Source organism: Cervus elaphus, chromosome 19, assembly GCF_910594005.1.
Source record: "Cervus elaphus chromosome 19, mCerEla1.1, whole genome shotgun sequence".
NCBI lineage: Eukaryota > Metazoa > Chordata > Mammalia > Artiodactyla > Cervidae > Cervus > Cervus elaphus.
This window is the reverse complement of record NC_057833.1, coordinates 51259833-51278366: the sequence shown is the minus strand read 5'-3', so window position 1 is coordinate 51278366 and position 18534 is coordinate 51259833. Positions and strand designations below refer to the sequence as shown.

Below are 18534 nucleotides of genomic sequence, written 5' to 3'. Positions count from 1 at the left end.
CCCAAGGGCAGAGGGGGGAGGGGACGGAAGCAACAGGTCGAGTTCTCAGACTCCAACGCCCAGTTCCTCCTGCCTCTCCTCAGATTCTCCATGACAGCAAACCTGTGAGTCTGTAGCAGCAGCAGAAGTTGCCTTGCTCCTACTTGCACACAGCCTGCTTACCCATTCCTGGGACAATACCAAAACTTCCAGTCAGGGACAGTGCCTTTCATCCTAAAGTTATTATTAAAGTTATAATAATAGAGAGAAGACTCGCTCTGTTGGCCTGAAAGGGGTGAAACTGACATGATGTCAATGGCTGATTTCCCACCTCTTTGGGGAATTAGTGAACATAGCAGCACCAGTAGGAATAAGGGCTTTGGCCGTTTCCCTCCCTCCCACAGAACCTGCAGGAAACACCTTGGGCTGCAGAGCCTGATAACATAGACGACAAGTGCCGTGAAAACCTTGGCCCCCGTGCCCACTTCTCTGTCATTACCCCGTCTAGGTTCTTTGTAACCTTTCCCTTGGCCTGAACTCTCATTTCTCATTCTTTTCCCCAGATCTGTAGTTCTCCAAGTTTCTCCCGTCAATCCCCTCTTCTTTCACTCTGATAGATATGGCTGGTCCCTGCTTCTTCTTCTCCAGGGTTTCCATTCCCCCCTCCAGCTCCATCAGCTCCCCAGGTCGCCAGACCACAAGGCCACCCCTGTCTCAGTGATACCCAGACATTTCTTCCACAACCTGCCCCAAATGAAGCTGTCACCCTTGTCCATTAACCTACTCTTCCCACATCCCCCATTTGTATCAGTGGGATCCCTTCCACTGTGACTCACATCTCAGCATTCCCAGATTCCCTCTCCCTCAACTCCCACATCCAACCCATCGTCAAGTCCTGGCACTCATACTTCAACAGTGGATCCCAAACCCAGGGCTGGAGAGCCACACACGAGACAAGAGCACAGGGAGGGGGCAGGGGAGGTGGAGGACGCACCCCCATCTGGACAGGACGGCTGTGACTCAGCTCGCCTCTTCTCCAGACTGTTGCCATCCCAGGATGGGGGCCCACATCTACCCGTTTCTAAAGAAAGTCTATACTTCTGTATTTATGTGAAGTTCCTTTATTTTTAGGCCATTATTATTTGCATTTTTGGAAATCCCTATGTACACCAAACAAAACACGTCTGTCTGTGACCTTGAGGCTCCTCCCCCTGCAGAGTCTCCCCAACTCTTCCTTCTCTCTGCCCCCAGGGCCCATATACCAGTACGTCCTTGCTCCCTCCTGGTCAGGAGAACCACCTTCTCAGGGTCTCCCTGGGCCATTTTCTCCATCTTTCCTCTGCTGATCTCAGGCCCCACTGAACCAATGTTGGGCTTTTCAGCTTTAGAGTCAGGCCCTCCGGTGGTGAGGAGAATGTGCTATGTGCTTAATCGCTCAGTTGTGTCTGACTCTTTGCAACACCATGGACTGTAGCTCACCAGGCTCCTCTGTCCATGGGGATTCTCCAGGCAAGAACACTGGAGTGGGTTGCCATGCCCTCCTCTAGGGGATCTTCCCAACCCAGGGATCAAACCCATGTCTCCCGCATTGCAGGTGGATTCTTTACCAATTGAGCCACAAGGCGAATGGCTTGGGTGAAAGAAACAGAGAAGAGAAGGCTGATGCCACTCAGGGTGACAGAGCCATTAATTAACAAAGTTAAACATCTGGTGTTTAATTAACACCTTCCCTCCTCTTTCATCCTCCCTCTCATCTTTTCCCAGAGGGGCTCCCTGATGGGTGAAACTGAAGCAGAAACCAGGCGGGCAGAGGTGGGAAAGTGGGAAATGGGATGGGAGGTCCCGGCTGGAGGCAGGGCAGGTGAGGGGATTACAGGGGAGGGGAGCGGGGGTGACGGTCCCCTTATGCTGAAGGGGAAGAGGATGGCTGGGAAAAAGCAGGTTTGTGTTTCAGCCAGGTTTGTGTTTCAGCAGGAGGCATTCAGATTCATCCGGAAGTTTCTTGAGCAGGAGCTTGGTGCCAAGGATGGCATGAGGAAGTCTATGGTGCTCCTGCAGCCATGCTGCTGGTTGCCTCCTTGATAGTCACTTCCCCATCGTCCTCAGCAACAAACCCCATGGCATCATTCCTAGTCCCAGGTGAGATGCTTCCCAAGCTCTCCTGCAGTTAGGGGTGGCCTGTGTGCATAATTCTGACCAATGTGAACTAAGCTGGCACAGATTCTGGAAAGTGTTGCTATCTTTACAAGAGAAGAGAGACTCAGTTGGCACCAGCCCCTTTCTCCCTGCCATGTAGAAAAATGTGATGTCCTGAGCTACTGGCCATTTCCATACCCTGAGAGGACAGGTTCCATGCCCTCCCAGGGAGGAGGATACAGACTCTCCTGACACTATCATGTCACTGAGGGAAGATCAGCTGCTGCTGCCACCTCCAAACCTCTTGTTAAGTGATTAAATGAGTCCTTATGTCTGAAGCTATTTTAAGTGGTGTTTTCTGCTTCTTGAAGTTGAAAACATTCCTAAGTGGCACACTCCCTCCTACAAAATCTCTTCTTTCCAGGGAGATAAGAAACTGACCACTTGTTTAATTAGGGTTAAGTCAAGAGCAGACACTGCTGCTCAGAGCATTTGCCAACCTAGACTGCCTTGGATGCGGGATGAAGGATGGGACCACTGACAGCAGTATGGGCCGTGTCTGCACTGGACTACGGGCTCTGAGGGGAGTCCTCTCGTCACTGCCTCCCCAGGGCCAAGCACAGAGCCTGCCATGTAGTGCGAGCTCAGCTGAATGTATTTGTGAATGAATACATAAATGGATGGATGTGCCAGTGGCACAGGTGTCCCCATGACAACCAGCTGGCAGGAAGGGATTGTCGAGCAGCTAACTTGAATCTAATGGATTCAAGACCCACCCTTCTCTGAAGGCCATGCTGGAATCCCTCTCCCCTCCAGAAGCTCCCCCATACCCCGTTCCTACTACGCCCACCTACCCTCTTATTTGGCAATCCATCCAATGTCCCCATGGGTAACATACCTGGCTCCCTGATCAGACTGAAAGCCTCTTGGGCAGATGTCAAGATCTTTTTTTCCCCAATAAACTGCCTTCAGATATTCTCTGGTCAATATAAAAAGTCTGAAAATATTCCATGTAAGTGAAAAATTCACCAAAGTCAATTTAGAGTGCTCCTTACCAGAAATGATGCCATTAACATGTTAATTTTAAATGTTCTAACATAATTAATTCTTATGATTTCCCCAGCTATTCATTTAGTTAAAACCAAAAACACATGACCCAAAGTGAACGAAAAGTCCTTGTTGGTAGATGCTGAAAATTACTCATATTTACTTTGATAGTTGCATTATCTCTAACACCTAAATGGAAATATTAGAATATTAAAATAAATTTGTTGAAAAGCCTTTTGTTTTGGCAAAATCCTTTTAAAGCCCCCATAAGCTACCAGTGTCTTGAGCACAGAAGATAGTTGATATTTTCATTTGAGGTTGATAATTTGGAGATGTGCTAAGAGGCTGATGATTTAAGAAGTTGCCCAGAAAAGAGTTCCCCCTAAAAGGGATAGTCCTCTGATATCTACAATACACGTGAAATTTTACTATTAGAGTGATTACTTTGACTAGCTAAGTCACCTTAAAGTAAAACACTTAACCACCTGAGCAACAGTTTATATAACGGGAATAATAAAAACAAAACCTTCTATAGTGCCCTTGTGAGAATCTGATCAACATGAAAATTCATTTTAAGAATGCTTATTTAAATAAGCATTTAAATGTAATTAGTCAAGGAAGAATTACCCCAGCAATTAATCACTTCTGAGTGCAAGCTTGTAGACCTTAGAACAGAGAAGAATCTTAGATTCCCCGCTTCCCAATCATCCCACAAATGACCTCTATAAGGTCTTCAGAAATATCTGAGGAACTTCTTGAGTTTAATTAATGTGGTGCTTTGTAGGAGAGAAAGAAGAGGAGGAAAATGTGGGGGTGGAAGCGCTCTATAGCAGGTGCTGTTGGTGCCCTGCCAGACCCTCATTTCTGGGCCGGTGTACCCCTCTCCCAGCGACCTTCCCCAGAGGCCAGCTGACAGCCTAAGGCAGTCTCCTCAAGGAGACAAGCCTGGAAGACTAGCAGGCCATCACTGACTGGTGCAGGGGTGTGAAAGCCCAGCCCCTTCTCAGTTAACAACCTCTGCGGGGCAGCTCTCACTCCAGGGCTCCCACTGGGGTCAGGCAGGTTTCCCCGATGGCGCATCGTCCCCTGGGTTTGTCCTCTGCTCTGTCCTGCTTCCCTCATGCCCTCTCAGATCCTTCTTAGTGCACTCCTAGCCAACCACCTCATGAGAATCTCACTTAGGCTCTGTTTCCAGCGAACCCGCCTGAAGACAATCCCTTAGGAGGCATTGCAGAGCAGGACTGATGAGGAGACAGGGGAAGAAGTGATCAGGCTGGTGGTGGTGTGTGTGCTCAGGCGTGTCCGACTCTTTGCAGTCCCATAGACTATAGCCCGCCAGGCTCCTCTGTCCATGGAATTTTCCAGGCAAAAAAAAAAAGAATACTGAAGCAGGTTGCCATTTCCTCCTCCAGGGGGTCTCCCCAATGCAGGGATCAAACCCACAACTCTTGCATATCCTGTGTTGGCAGGCGAGTTCTTTGCCACTAGCGCCACCTGAGAATGGGCCCAAATGGCACTCTTGTCTGGCCTAGGGCTCTGCCCCCTCACCTCTATGTCAAGCACAGCATGGGCCAGGCCAGCCCGCAACCTCTCCAGGGCTGGAGCCTTTTGAGCAGAGCTGCTGTCTGCACCTTCATCCCTCCCTGCCCCCCTCCCCACCCCGTGCTCTCCCAATCTCCAAGGCCCCACACATTTTTCTAGAAAGTTGTAAATCCAAAAATCAACTGGCCTCCACATCACCAGATTATCAGGATGGGCCCCAGGCAAGTTCAGGCTCACAGACTCACACAGGATTAGCACACAAAGGGCCTTGGGAGGCAGTGTAACTCCCCGTCACACTTTAATCTGGATTATGTGTCTGCATCCATGCTCTCCCCTCTCATTATAATTGTGATAATTATGGTCTGATCTGTTTGGCTATACACCATTTACACAGCTAGACAGAGTCAGAAAAGCACAGTTGCTAATCCCCCTTCCGGGGTCCTTTTCTCAGAGCTGGTCTCCCCAGAAGCAATGAACCTGAGTCAGAAGGGATGATGGTTCTGGGGGTGACTTGCAGTGGGTAGGCTGGAGGTTGAACGGGTGCTATGCCTCTAAGCTTGGAGGGTGGGAGCGCAGCTGTTTGCATTCCAAGCTCTCCACAACACCCCCACAACACAACTGGAAATATCAAGTTTGGTAAGAGAAAGTGAAAGTCGCTTAGTCATGGCCGACTCTTTGTGACCCCCATGGTCTGTACAGTCCATGGAATTCTCCAGGCCAGAATATTGGAGTGGGTAGCCTTTCCCTTCTCCAGAGGATCTTCCCAACCCAGGGGTCGAACCCAGGTCTCCCGCATTGCAGGCAGATTATCTACCAGAGAGGGCAGAGGGGAATCTGGGTCTTCCTGAGGTTCATAATGCCTTGTGAGGACATGCAGGGTCATCCTGTCCATTCCCCCAGGCTCCAGCTGGGACAGCTCCTCCCCACACCAGGGCAACTGGATTTGGGGATGATAGGGGTCACTTCACATCAACCACACCTCCTAGTGACCACATAAGTGTCTGCCACTCATCAGCGTCAGGACATTCCTGCATCTTTTCTGCACCATGAACCAACACTTATCAAGGGCACTAATAAATGCCAACAGCCTCAAGAACTGGGGGAGGATACACTCTCTCTCAGGCCTTCCCCTGTGGCTCTGCAGTGAAGGATCTGTCTGCAGTGCAGGAGCTGCTGAAGATGTGGGTTTGATCCCTCGGTTGGGAAGATCCCATGGAAGAGGGCATGGCAACTCACTCCAGTATTCTTGCCTGGAGAATTCCATGGACAGAGGAGCCTGGCAGTCTATGGTTCATAGGTTCGCAGACTCGGACGTGACTAAACAACTTAGAATGCATGCACCCACACACACTCTCTCGATCTCTTTGGGGAGAGAGAATTCTGTGTTCTTCTGCTGACTTAATGCTTACCTCTGAACACATTTTCCTCACCAATGACCCCAACTTGTCAAATCCCAGATACCAGGTCTTCTGGAGATAATACATGATTCCTACTCTTTAATAACTATATCTAAGCTTTACTGTTTTCTTTATTCTATGATAGGCAGCATGATCCTTACCATATACTATAAAGTAAGCTTTATTGTCTTTTGACAGCTAGGGAAACTGAGAGAGGTTGGGTTGCTTGCCCAGAGTCACCCAGCAAGTGACCCAGCCCAGATCTGGCCTCATGTCCATTCAAGGCTAAAACCCATGCTCTTGGCCAGCTGGTTTCCCACCTCCTTACAGGGCTGCTGGAGAGCTGATTCCTCCAGGAAGGAAGGGGGGCTTGGTGGTCTCTGCAGCTGTGGGGGTACAGAGCAGGGAAGCTTCCTGGGCCTTCTCCTCATCTTTGCCCCAAGGCTGTCTTCAGCTCAGCTCCTCTCTCCCTGCCTGGAGCATCTTCTCTACTTCCCATCCCATACTGGGTTCTGGATTCATCTTTTTCAGTTCTTCTGCTGCTATCAGGGCCATTGATCATTATTTTCTGTTCCAGCTTCTGCAGTTAAAGCTCCCAGTTGCACTCACGTCCTGCTCCACCCCTCAGACCTCACAAGCCCTGGGTCCTCCCGGCGCGCCCCCTCCCCCTTGGAGCCCACCTGTATTTATACGCAGGGGTAAGGGAAGCCCTCTGCGCCTCTCTGAGTTGCTCACTGCAGCGGGACTTGGTGCCACCAGCACCCTCTTCTCCTTCACATTAGCGTCGCTTTCCAGTCACTGCTCATCAGCTGGGCCAACAGTGGGGGTGGCAGAGAGCAGCGAGGCAGATAATCCAAGGTAGCAGGGAATGTAAAAAATCATCTCTATTTGGCTGTGGAAGGTATTTTTGGACTTACAGTTGAATGTGGGTGTGTGTGATGTGCTGAGAATTCACAACACTTCAAACCAAATCCTGAAGCGAAACCAGCAGGACCTGACTGCTGCTTTTAGGAATTAGAAAATCATCTACCAGTTCTACTTCCTGCTGGGCCGGGGAGCTCAGTGACATTCAAGATCAGCTAAAGCAGAGCTGCGAACTGAAAGACAGGTCCGCACCATCCCCTGACCTAGAGCCCCTACTGCAAACTTCAAGCTGGATGCTGACAGGGGCCGAGCAGCCACATGCGCAAGGCCAGCTAGGGTAACACAGGAGAGCGTGCACCGCGAAGCGAGGCCTGGAGCCCCTCGGAAGGGCACAGCCACTCCACGGGGCAGCTGTAACTCAGCTCCAGCTGATGACAGGAGCCAAGCAAAACACATCTGTGAAAGAATCTGGCCCACTGACAACTGACAACTGGTTTGCAACTCCATCCCCGGGGTTCTCAAACTTCAGCCTGCACCAGAATCTCCTGGAGGGCTTGTTAGAGTAGATTGCTGTGCCCCATCCCCAGGGTTCCTGATTCGGTAGCTCTGAAGGGGAGTGCAGGAATTTGTATCTGTAACAAGTTCCCAGGCGATGCTGAGTCCAGGACCACACTTTGAGAATGACTGTTCTAGCCTAGTGGCTATATGACAAGGGAATTTTATGGTTCCTTACCTTTGGGTACAGGGGCTAAGTCGCTTCAGTTATGTTCGACTCTTTGTGACCCCATGGACTGTAGCCCCCCAAGGCTCCTCCATCCATGGGATCCTCCAGGCAAGAATACTGAAGTGGGTTTCCATGCCCTCCTCCAGGGGATCTTCCCAACCCAGGGATCAAACCCACATCTCTTACATCTCCTGCTTTGGCAGGCAGGTTCGTTACCCTCTTTACTTTTAAAATGTAATATCCTTCCTGTGTGAACTCACGAGGTAATCAGGTCTTTAAGAAGTTGAAAGTCGGGTGTACACTGAAGAAGGATGCACACACCTTTATGAAGTGTCAACTGTGCCTCAGAAGCGTTCTCGAACAGTATCTGCTTTAATCATGGCAGCATTTCCGCGAGGGAGGTGTTACTGCCCCCACTTCACTGCTGAGGAGCTAAGGCCCAGAGTTGTTCATGACTTGCCCAAGTCACACAGCTAGCAGTGACAGTCCTGGGACTGGGATCCACATCAGCCTAACTCTAGTGTCCGTGCTTTTGCCAAGCCATCAAATTCCACAGAGAAACAGGCCCCCTCTTTAGAACACACCTTCTTTCTGGGGGCAGAGCAGAATAGCCTCCTCTTGAGGGGTCCTCTAAGTCTGTTCACTGGGGCCACTCTCACAGGAAGGGCCGGATCAGGAGCCAGAGGACACGGCAGACATCCATTGTCACCTTCCAAAAGGAAGGATCAACCAATACCTGGTCCCTGGGCACTGCCCCGTGGCTGTGATTCCCAGAAGACAGGACAGGGCAACTCTGGGGCAGAAATGGCCCTCTGAACGCTTTGTGTGAGGAAGCCACAGCACCGTAGTCCTTGGCAATACAGCAGAGCAGGTTGGGGGAATTGTTTGGTTAATGTCTGTAAACTCCTAAGGGCAAGAACTGTGTCTGTTTTACTCAGCCCTGTATCCCTAGCTCCTAACATAACACCCGATGTGTAGTTGACACTGAATTATTTGTTGAATGAGAATGACTGAATGATGGAACAAAGGGTAGGGAATCTTTGCTCTTAGCCAAAGGGACTTTGGATAATGTGCCCACTCATGACTGAAAGTCTAGACATTCATAAAGCAGCCAGCCTTGAGAAAGAAGATGTGGCAGGTGATAATTCTGCTCAAGGTAATGGATCGGAAATGTTTTTCGAATCCAGTGTGGGCTGAGAAGCAAAGATATTAACAGGTCTGCTAAGAGCTGACAAGAATAATGTTATGTTCACCTCTGGGTCCCCAGCCCCTGTGCCTGTTGAATGAATGAGTGAGAGCCTCCCATCCTGAATGCCCAGTGGGGGAAGTTCATGCACTGCTGGGAGGGGGCGGTGTGCCTCTGCAGAGGAGCTTCCCTCAGGCTTTTAGGCAAGCAAGAGGATGGGGTGAGAAGCACGTGGACTTGAGTGGAAAGGCCTGGCTCCTGCTAATCTGATCAACAACACCCTCAGAGGGAGCAGTGCCTAGCACTGCTCTTAATCACGGGGCCTACTGCCTCCCTTCTCTTTAAATGAGGGATAACAGTAACAGTGACAACAACAACAATAGCACCAATAACAACTACTGCATAGACTTGTGATAAAGACAAAATGCTTGTGAAAGTGGTGGCAGTGAGCATAGTAAGTGCTTAAGTCTGTAGACTGAATGAACCTATTGAGGGACAGGCAGCGGCTGGGTCACTCCCCAGTCTGGATAGGCTTGAGAAGAGTCTCTCACCTTTCTAGGCAGAAAGTTCTTCCACTGTCTAATCTGCCTCCCTCCTACTGCAACTTCAACCCTCTTATTCCACTCTCCCTGGTGACGGGCTAGGAGGGCAGCTGCTGCAGACTTTTCCACAACACTGGCTCTCCAGTACTTCCAGGAAACCAGCAGTAACAGATTGGCTGGAGTCATGCTTTAATATTGTGTGTGCACTGACTTAATGTATGATTTGTCCAAATCAATGTGATTCTAAACTACATGGTAATATATGGAGTTGCTGCTCCATCTGCAACACGCCAGCCCTTTTCCTTTTCATCCAGCACATTCCTGGTCTCTCCCCTCACTCCTGATCAATCCCTTTATTGTCTATGTGCAAAACTCAGCCTGGACCAGTCATCCCCAGAACTTGAATCAAAGAAAAGTTGTTCTTGGACTATACACTATTTGGCATTATCTTGTGCTATGGTTTGACTTTATTCAGCTCTTCGTTTAATCCACTAGCTCCAGATAATCCCACTGATGCTCTTGGGCGAACAGGTCCAGTCCTGGGGAGCAAGGAGCCAGTGAGAGTGATTGTGAAGCTGGGTGGATGCAGTTGAAATGACTCAGCAGAAAGGAGCATGTCAGGGTGCATGCATAGCCCCTTCCCTTGATGGGCTCTTGAAGGTTTTTGCAACCAGGACCCCATCAGATCGCCTGTGAAGTCTGCCGGCAGGTTGCCATCCTTCCATTCAACAGATGAGAAGTTGGAGGACCTGAAAGTGGCCCCAGATCCAAATGTCCGGATGGGGAAGATAAGCCAGATCTGCCTTCCCCCGTGCATCCAGCTCCAAGTCAAGTCTTGATGGTTCACACTACCTAAGGCTTCGAGCAACTTGGGGCTGGGAGTCTGAAATTGAGAGAGTCCCTACCAACCTAGGACAGGTAATTCAGAGTGTCTACATACCTTGTTTCCGAAATCTGGGAGCTAGAAGTGATTGAATCCCGAAGTGCCCTGAGAAACCACTCTTAATGCCCTCTTTGGGGAGTGAGCAGCATTGAGACTAGAGCAGGAATGAGAAGGGATGACTGCTCATCTCAGTCTAGGTCTCTGACTCCCTGACTTCTCTCTGTGTTCAGGTTACATTTTATCCTTCTCTCCCTTCCCACCCCCAGCTTCTCAGTCAGGTTGCCAAGCCCGCCTGGGCCTCTAGACTCCTGAGAGGAGCCGGCCGATGAGCTGCCAAGTTCAGGGTACAAGGGTTGGTCCAGTCCAGCTTTGGAGATGAAGCCAGCTGAGGGCAGGACCCCAGACCTCTGAGGACAGGACCCCAGACCTCTGTGCTGCAGGTGGGTGGGTCTCCTCCCCTACCCCCAAGGTGAGTAGGGCAGAGAAGGCTGGCTATAGAAGGTTCTAGAGTCTCCCCCTTTCCCCTTGGAGAGAGGAAGAGGAAAAAGAAGTGGGAGGGGTTGAGGGGAAAGGAGGGAGGGATGAATAAGGACAGGGACTAGAAGCGAACAAAGAAAACTCAACGGTTCATCTGTTGTCATGAATGGAGGGATCTTTCTTCCTTTTGGTTTGTTACTGCTCTTACAGTGGTGTTTGGACAACAAAGAAAACAGTGAAGGGATAAGAGGCTGGAGTCTGTGCAGGACTTGTGTAATGCTACTGACAGGGTGGGCTGCAGATTCCCAGGGCAGGCAGACAGCTTGGAGTCCAGCACAGGGAGGGGAGGTGAGGAGGCAGGGAGGATCCTGGGGTGCCTCAAATCCCTCCAGGGTTTCCTCCTGGAGGGCTGAGGGTTTTGTCACCAGGCGTAGATCCTCTTGATCTGGATCCTGCCAGCTCAGATTCCTGAACTTCCAGAACATAATTGTGTCACAACTCATCAGGATAAGGTCACGGGCCATCTGGGAGATGACTGCCATTCTCCGAGCATGTTACATCAGCGCCCAGATCCACCTGGCAGCAAATAGTTGGCTGAGGGCAGAAAGGGCTCAGGCACAGCATCCCCCACCTGCTCCCCACACACATCACGCTGCAGTCCAGGAAGGAGGAGGCTCACAGGTGGGTGAGTGATGGGGCGGGTTCTGCAGCTTTGGAGATGCTGGAGATGTATCCAGCCCTGGCAAGTCTTTCCGGGAAGTGCTCCCATTCCCCTCTTGCCAGCTGAGACCCACTTCTCCTGCACAGGCAGGTCTTTGCAGGGTCTGAAGAAAGACCAGGCAGGGGCTGCATCCCTGCCACTGCCCCAGATATGCAAGTGTGCATATGCACTGACCTATGCATATGCACAGGCCTGAGGTTCAGACTCATTTCATGAGGTTTCTCCTGCAGGTGCATAACGTAGGTCCTCACTGCTCCCTCAGCCCTTAGCAACTACGAACTAGGTGACTGGTCCTTCTAGTTTGAGGGTGGGGGGCAGGGCATGTGCTCAAGGACCTTCCAGGTGGACAGGCGTTGGGGCCTGGTGGGGGGCAGAAGAGAGCTTTAGCCTTGGGCCAGGGGATGAGAGGAGAGGAGGGGGTCTTTAAGAGAAGTACAGTGAGCGCTTTCTGACCCGGTATCAAAGCAGCCCTTCTTAGAGACAGAAAGATGGTCGAGCTCTGACAAAGCCCTTCCAGTGCTTAATGAATGTCTCTCTTGAAACCTGGTCACCAGTGCCAAATTCTCTTAAGCTCTACATTCATAGAGCTCAGTTATAATAAGAATGACAGCTCACAGGCTTATTATTTGCAGGCATTTTTCTATGAGGACTTTATTACTCTTCCTGCAGGTCTTTTCCCGCCCCCACCCACCTCCATTTCCATAATGGAGCTGCCTGGGCATAGACCGGCCATGGTCAGGGCCAGTTGGAGGAGCATCTGAAGCACAGGAAACCTGGGGAGGTGCCTGGAAGTTTCCTCTGATAGAAGGGAGAGGGAAGCAATATCGTTTTGCTTCTAGAAGCTTTAGTCAAGTGCTTGCAGGTGTGGTCTGCAGGCAGCTGTGGGGAGGACTGGATGGGAGGGACGGAGAGTGGGTACAGGCTGAGGGTGGGGGAGGGGTGGAGGGAGGCACAGCTGGGCCCCTGTGTGCCAGGAAAGCAAACTCTGCCCGCTGATAGTGAAGGAATGTAGTGAATGCTCCCCGTCCAGCTGTGCCTCTCCTGGCTCAGGCCTCGGCCTGGGCAGGGGAAGTGCTGTGAAAACTGATGACTACCCACAGAGGTGGGGGCCAAGGCAGGGACCTGCTGGCCTCCTCCCCTAGGCCACCCTCCCTGCCTTTGTGTGAGTGCTCACACTAAATGCATAGCCCTTCATTCACATCCCAGCCTGGGCACTCCTTAACCTCTCCATCAGTCGGTTTCCTCATCTGTGAGACCACACAGGGCAGTGTAAAGATGAAATGTTTGCAAAAGCACCCAGCACCGGCTGGCACTTACAAAGCACTCGACAAATATCAGCCATTATTTTATCATCATCATTAGTGCTGTGATTATGCGGACCCTCCACAGCGCTCACTCCAGAAACCCACAATAGCCTCTGAAATCCGCTCCCTATCTTTCATCTCTCCTCTCCAATCCGTCCCACACAGAGCTGCCAGAACAATAGTCAACAAGGATGATTTGGTCCCATTATTCTGCTGTTAAGCCTCCACTAGCTCCCCAATGCCTACATGATCAAATCCAAACGTTCTTTCCATCTGGTACAAACTGTTCATCCTGCCTCCTCCCTGACCACTCCCTCTCCATCCCAAACCTCACTACCCCTCAGGCCTTTGCCTACCCCCGTCCCTTTGCTTCTACTATTCCCTCCACACAAAATGTCCTCCCCTACAATGGAAACCTCCCATCCTTCAAGGCTCATGCAAATACCCACTCTTCTGTGAAGCCTTCTCTGACCCTGGCACAGCTAACAGCTTCCTCTGCGGATGGACAAGGCATATGGTTTATCCATCCTGTGTTTGGCTGTGTGTGTGAGGGCATGCATTCGTGTGTGCTTAGTCGTGTCCGAGTCTTTGGGATCCTACTGACTATAACCTGCAAGGCTCCTCTGTCCATGGGATTCTCCAGGCAAGAATACTGGAGTGGGTTGCCATACCTGCCTCCAAGGGATTTTACCAACCCAGGGATCGAATGTGAGTCTCCTGCGTCTCCAGCACAGCAGGCAGATTCTTTACTCACTGATCCACCAGGGAAGCCCTGTATGTAAGGGCAGTGCCCCTCAAAGTGTGGTTTCTGGACCAGCAGCATCTGCATGCCCTGAGAACTTGTCAGAAATGTAAATTCTCATGTCCCACCCCAAATCTACTGGATTAGAAAGTCTGGGGAGGACTCTGAGGAACCCAGACTCTGAGCAACTCTCAGTTGGGGAACCATGGGCATAGGGTACCCATACCCTTCAGGTGGTTCCTGGTACATACAGAGAAGTGATGGGTTAGATCAGATCACCTGGGTAGCTTTGAAAATATACTGCTGCCTGCAGAGTTCCTGATTTGATTGGTCTAGAGTGGGGCCTATGTATTCACATTATTCTCCTCCGAGGTTTTATAAGTATTTTTGAGCATATAAAGCAGTTGAAAGATTGTAGAGTGAACACCTGTATACCCACCACCTAGATTCCATCATCAACATTTTGCTGTATTTGCTTTTCACATATTATTCATCATCCTTCTACCCACGCATTCATCCATTTTATTTTTTGATACATTTCAAAGTTGGAGACATCACACGCATCACAACAAAGACATGTTAGAGCTTTAAAAGTCCTTCAGGTGTTTCCACTGTGCAGCCAGGGATGCTCTGACCTCAGCTGGGAACATGTGCCAGCCTCCTAGCCTCAGTTTCTGCTGTGAAATGAGGATGATGATTATGTTTGCTCTGCCTCCCCATTGTCGCAAGGAAAGAAAGAGATCACACCTGATAAAGCCCTTTGTAAAGGGCTTTGTAATTAGCAGGAAACAATTGCTCATTTCATGGGTTCTCAGATAAAATACAGGATGTCCAGTGAAATATGAATTGCAGACAAATGGCAAACAATTTTTTAGTACAAGTATATCCCAAATATTACATGAGATATACTTATGCTAACATATATTTCATTGTTTATCTGAATTTTAAATTCCACTGGGCACTCTGTATTTTTATTTAAGTCTGACAACAGAAGCTAAACCCTGTCCTGTGGAGGGCAGCAAGGTTGGGACACCCCACCCACAGCAGAGTCAGGGCAAGGCAATGGCATTTACTGCTCTGCCCCACCAGCCTCCCTGGTACCTTGGAGCATGTGACCGCAGAGCCAGGGCTGATGGGTGGGGCCAGGAAGGGGTCTGCATGCTTTCATCTGCCCAGGTTTGATTGTGATGGCCAGAGCCTTGCATATAGCAAGCCAGTGTTTTAGTCAGGATTCTCTAGACAAACAGAACTATAGGAATTATATAGCTGTCTAGCCATGTAAATCTGCAGGGTAGTCTGGCAGGCTAAATGTCCAGGAAAGAGCAAATGTTGCAGTTCAAGTCTGAAGGCCATCACCCGGCAGAATCCCCTGCTGCTCAAGGGGAGGTCAGTCTCTGTTCAATTCAGGCCTTCAACTGATTGGATGAGGCCCACCCACAGGGTAGAGGGTAATCTGCTTTCTTCAAAGTCCACCAATTTAAATGTGAATCTCATCCCGAAACATCCTTACAGAAACATCCAGAATAATGTCTTACCAAACATTTGGGCACTGTGGCCCAGTCAAGTTGACACAAAATTACGCATCACAGTCAGCAAGTCTCAAACATTAGGGCACAAAAGTATCACTTGGGGGAACTCATTAAAATGCAGATCCCCAGGTTCCACCCAGAGATTCTGACGCATGGGGTCTGGCACAGCGCCAAGGAGCCAGCATTTTAACCATCATTCCAGATGGTTCCAATCCAAAATCTCCATGGGCTCACTTTGGGAAGCACTGCAGTTGGACTCAATATTTGCTGACTACAGGAATGCTGAAGACGACAGTGTAGGTGGGAAAGGGTCCAAGCTAGGGCTGGGCCACCCCTGCAAGACTGTGTCCTGGGGGCTCTGGTGTGGGTGTAGTGATGGAAATGGGAAGCCTGCCAGCCAGTCCCGCCCCTGAAGGGGATCCACACCAACGTCTGCAGACAGACATAGGAGATGGAGGACTAGACCTGTGCCTACACCAGCCCTGGCGCTAACCCAAAGGGTGAACCCCTGAGCCTCTCCTGACCCCATTTGGATCCTGCAGTGCCCCTCTCTCTCCCATGTGAGTGGAATTGGTGGACGTGCTCAGCCTCTCACGAGCTGATGAGATCATGGCTCAGGAATCTGTGTGCAGTCGGTTGCTCCTGAAAAGAACCGCTCACTCAGCTGGGGAAGCAAGCAGTTGAACGTTCACAGGCCCATGGGGGAGGCAGAGCGCGGGCTGCAGGGCACCCACAGCACCCCAGACGCCAGGCAGTTAGCGCTCTTCCTTTCCTGCAGAAAGAGGAAAATCGATCCAGGACAGCAGAAGCTTATATGACATAGCTTATTTGTTAATGGACTCTCACAGACCAGGGTTCAAAGTTATATCTTTGAAAACCCTAAGAGCTAAACAGTACCAGCCTGGGAGTGGAGGGAGTCAGGCAGAAAGAGAAACTTGGTGGTTGGTTAGGCTTCCCTGCCAGTCCCGGCATCGCCCCATAACACGGAGTTAGCAGGATGGAGGCCTCTGCCAGGTGGCCTAGAGTAGAGCTCTGCAGGATAGAGAGGAAAGCGGGGCTTCTTGCTGGAGGACTGATTCACCCTAGGTGCTATACACGTGCCTCATGCAGAGAACGTAGTTGCTTCATAAACGCATGTTCAGCTCAAATGGGTGCAGGACAGGGAAGGAGGCTGACAGCTGCTCCTTCTTCCAGATCCCTTGGCCTCCAGTACTGTCTTGCAGCTCAGGGCTGCTCTGTTTCAGCCACTTCAGTGTGACCACAAGGCCACCACGCTCCCTTCATTCCAGTTATCCTGGCCAGGTCCTGTTGACCTTCCTCAGCCAGCCCTGAAATTGATCACACAGTGTGGCTGGACAGGGGTTCAAAGGGAGATATGGGGTATAAAGCAGATCTTGAAAAGAAAGGCTAAAAGACTGAAACTCTGCAGCCTGGGGAAAAAAAACAAGAATATCAGTGGGATGGGGGTGGGGGATGCTGGTGTCAAAAATCCTCAAGACTCTGAAGGGCAATCTCCTAGAAGGGGCGACCAGGGATGCCTAAAGATGCCCGTCACTTTACTGATAAGGCGAGGCAGACAGCATGAGACAAATCAGAACTGAAGCAGAGGGGCAGGATGGCCCACTCCATCTCTGAGAGCACTCAGGCTGCCTCCAGAGAAAACAGAAGCCGGCCCATAGCCCAGCACCCCCTGAACACCTATTATGGCTTGTCATCCATAAGCATTTCCACGCTCTCCCTGAGTCTATTCCTATATTTAGCTTATGCCACCTCCAGGGGTTATGAGTTCCATATAAGTTTACTACCTGCTGTGTAAATAGCACTTACTTTCATTTGTGCTAAAGCTGCCTTTTGCCAGCTTCAAGGGTTGCCTGCCACCACAATCAGATTTCAGAGACTTTGGATATGAAGTCCATATGCACTTCAGCCACAGCCTTAACAGGCAGAGGGGATTCACAATTTAGATGGCCCCACCTAATGCTTCCTTCCTGCTGGAGTCTGGGTAGATTTTCAGCCTCACCTCAGACAGACGATCCCGTACAGAAGGAACGAGACCACACATCCCGTTTTGCCCAGGTCAGAACCAAATGGCAGACTGTTTCCAACACCCTCAACTGTAACCCTGGCCATGTGGCTGGTCTTTCTGTCCAAACCAGCACACCAGGCCAAACTCCAGGCTGGCAACTTGTGGACGTGACTTTACTTTTTTTCCCCCAAATGTGTGGCCTTACACACAACAGGGTGGTGGGGGGTGGGTAGGGGGAAGCGAAGTTGGGGCTTCCCAGGTGGTTCAATCCGTAGAATTGGGTTCAATCTCTGGGTTGGGAAGATCCCCTGGAGAGGGGCATGGCAACCCACTCCAGTATCCTTGGAAAATCCAATGGACAGAGGAACCTGGCAGGGTACAGTTCATAGGGTTGCCTTTGGTTCATTTGGTTGCCTTTGGTTCAGGGTACAGTTCAATGTCCAACAAAGAGTCGGACATGATTGAGCGGCTGAGCATGCAAAGTAAAGTTGACTTTTTGTTTGGCCCTACCCACCAGCTGACCTGACATTTCATCACCTGGAAGCTTTTGATGTCATCTACATTTTCCAGTGGATTCTGCTATCAGCTACCCCACTCCAACCCCCATGCAAAAATGTATCGTCCCAGGATTAGTCACCAAGTTGTAGACTCATGGAGCCCCGGAAAGTCTCCCTGTTCAGGGTGTGGGATGTTGGCAGGGCATGCCCACCCTCCCTGAAAACCTCAAGGCCAGAAGAAGATCATGCCTTCAGGCTAACAAGGCAGAGAACTGGCTCACCTTATTATAATTTTTAAAAAATATTAATTTGGCCGCACCAGGTTTTAGTTGTGGCATGTGGGATCTAGTTCCCTCCCCTGTATCAGGAGCCCAGAGTCTTAGCCCCTGGACCACCAGGAAAGCCCCTAAAATTTTTTAATTGTTAATTATACATAACATTAATTTAGCATTTTAACCATTTTTTTAAGTATACAGTGGCATTAGGTACATTCACACTGCTACTACCACTACCAACCATCTCCAGAACTTTCATCTTCCCCACCTGAAACTCTGTACTCTTTCAACACTAGCTCCTCATTTCCCCTCCCCCAGCCCCTGGTGACCACTGTTCTACTTTCTGTCTCTACAAATCTGGCTACTCTGGGTAGCTCGTGTTAAGTGGAATCACTCATTATTTGTCCTTTTGTGACTGGCTTATTTCATTTAGAATAATGTTCACAAGGTTCGTCCATGCTTTAGCATGTGTCACCAAGTAATTTTTTAGGGCATGTCATCATGCAGCATTTTGTGGGCCTAGTGAATCAGGAATGGACAGTTTCAGGAGTGGCCCCATAAACATGGGCATGTGCACATACTTGGTTCCTGCAAGTCCAGGAATGTAAATGTCCTCGTGCCCGCACTCTCATCTCCACACAACCTCCACAAATCGAGGGCTGC

General features: G+C 50.2%; 1 protein-coding gene across 3 annotated transcripts in view; it reads right to left on the bottom strand.

Moving 5' to 3' along the window:
- The window catches only part of SEMA5B (semaphorin 5B), a 126688-nt gene that overhangs the window by 62210 nt on the left and 45944 nt on the right, over positions 1 to 18534 (bottom strand). The window lies entirely within an intron of this gene.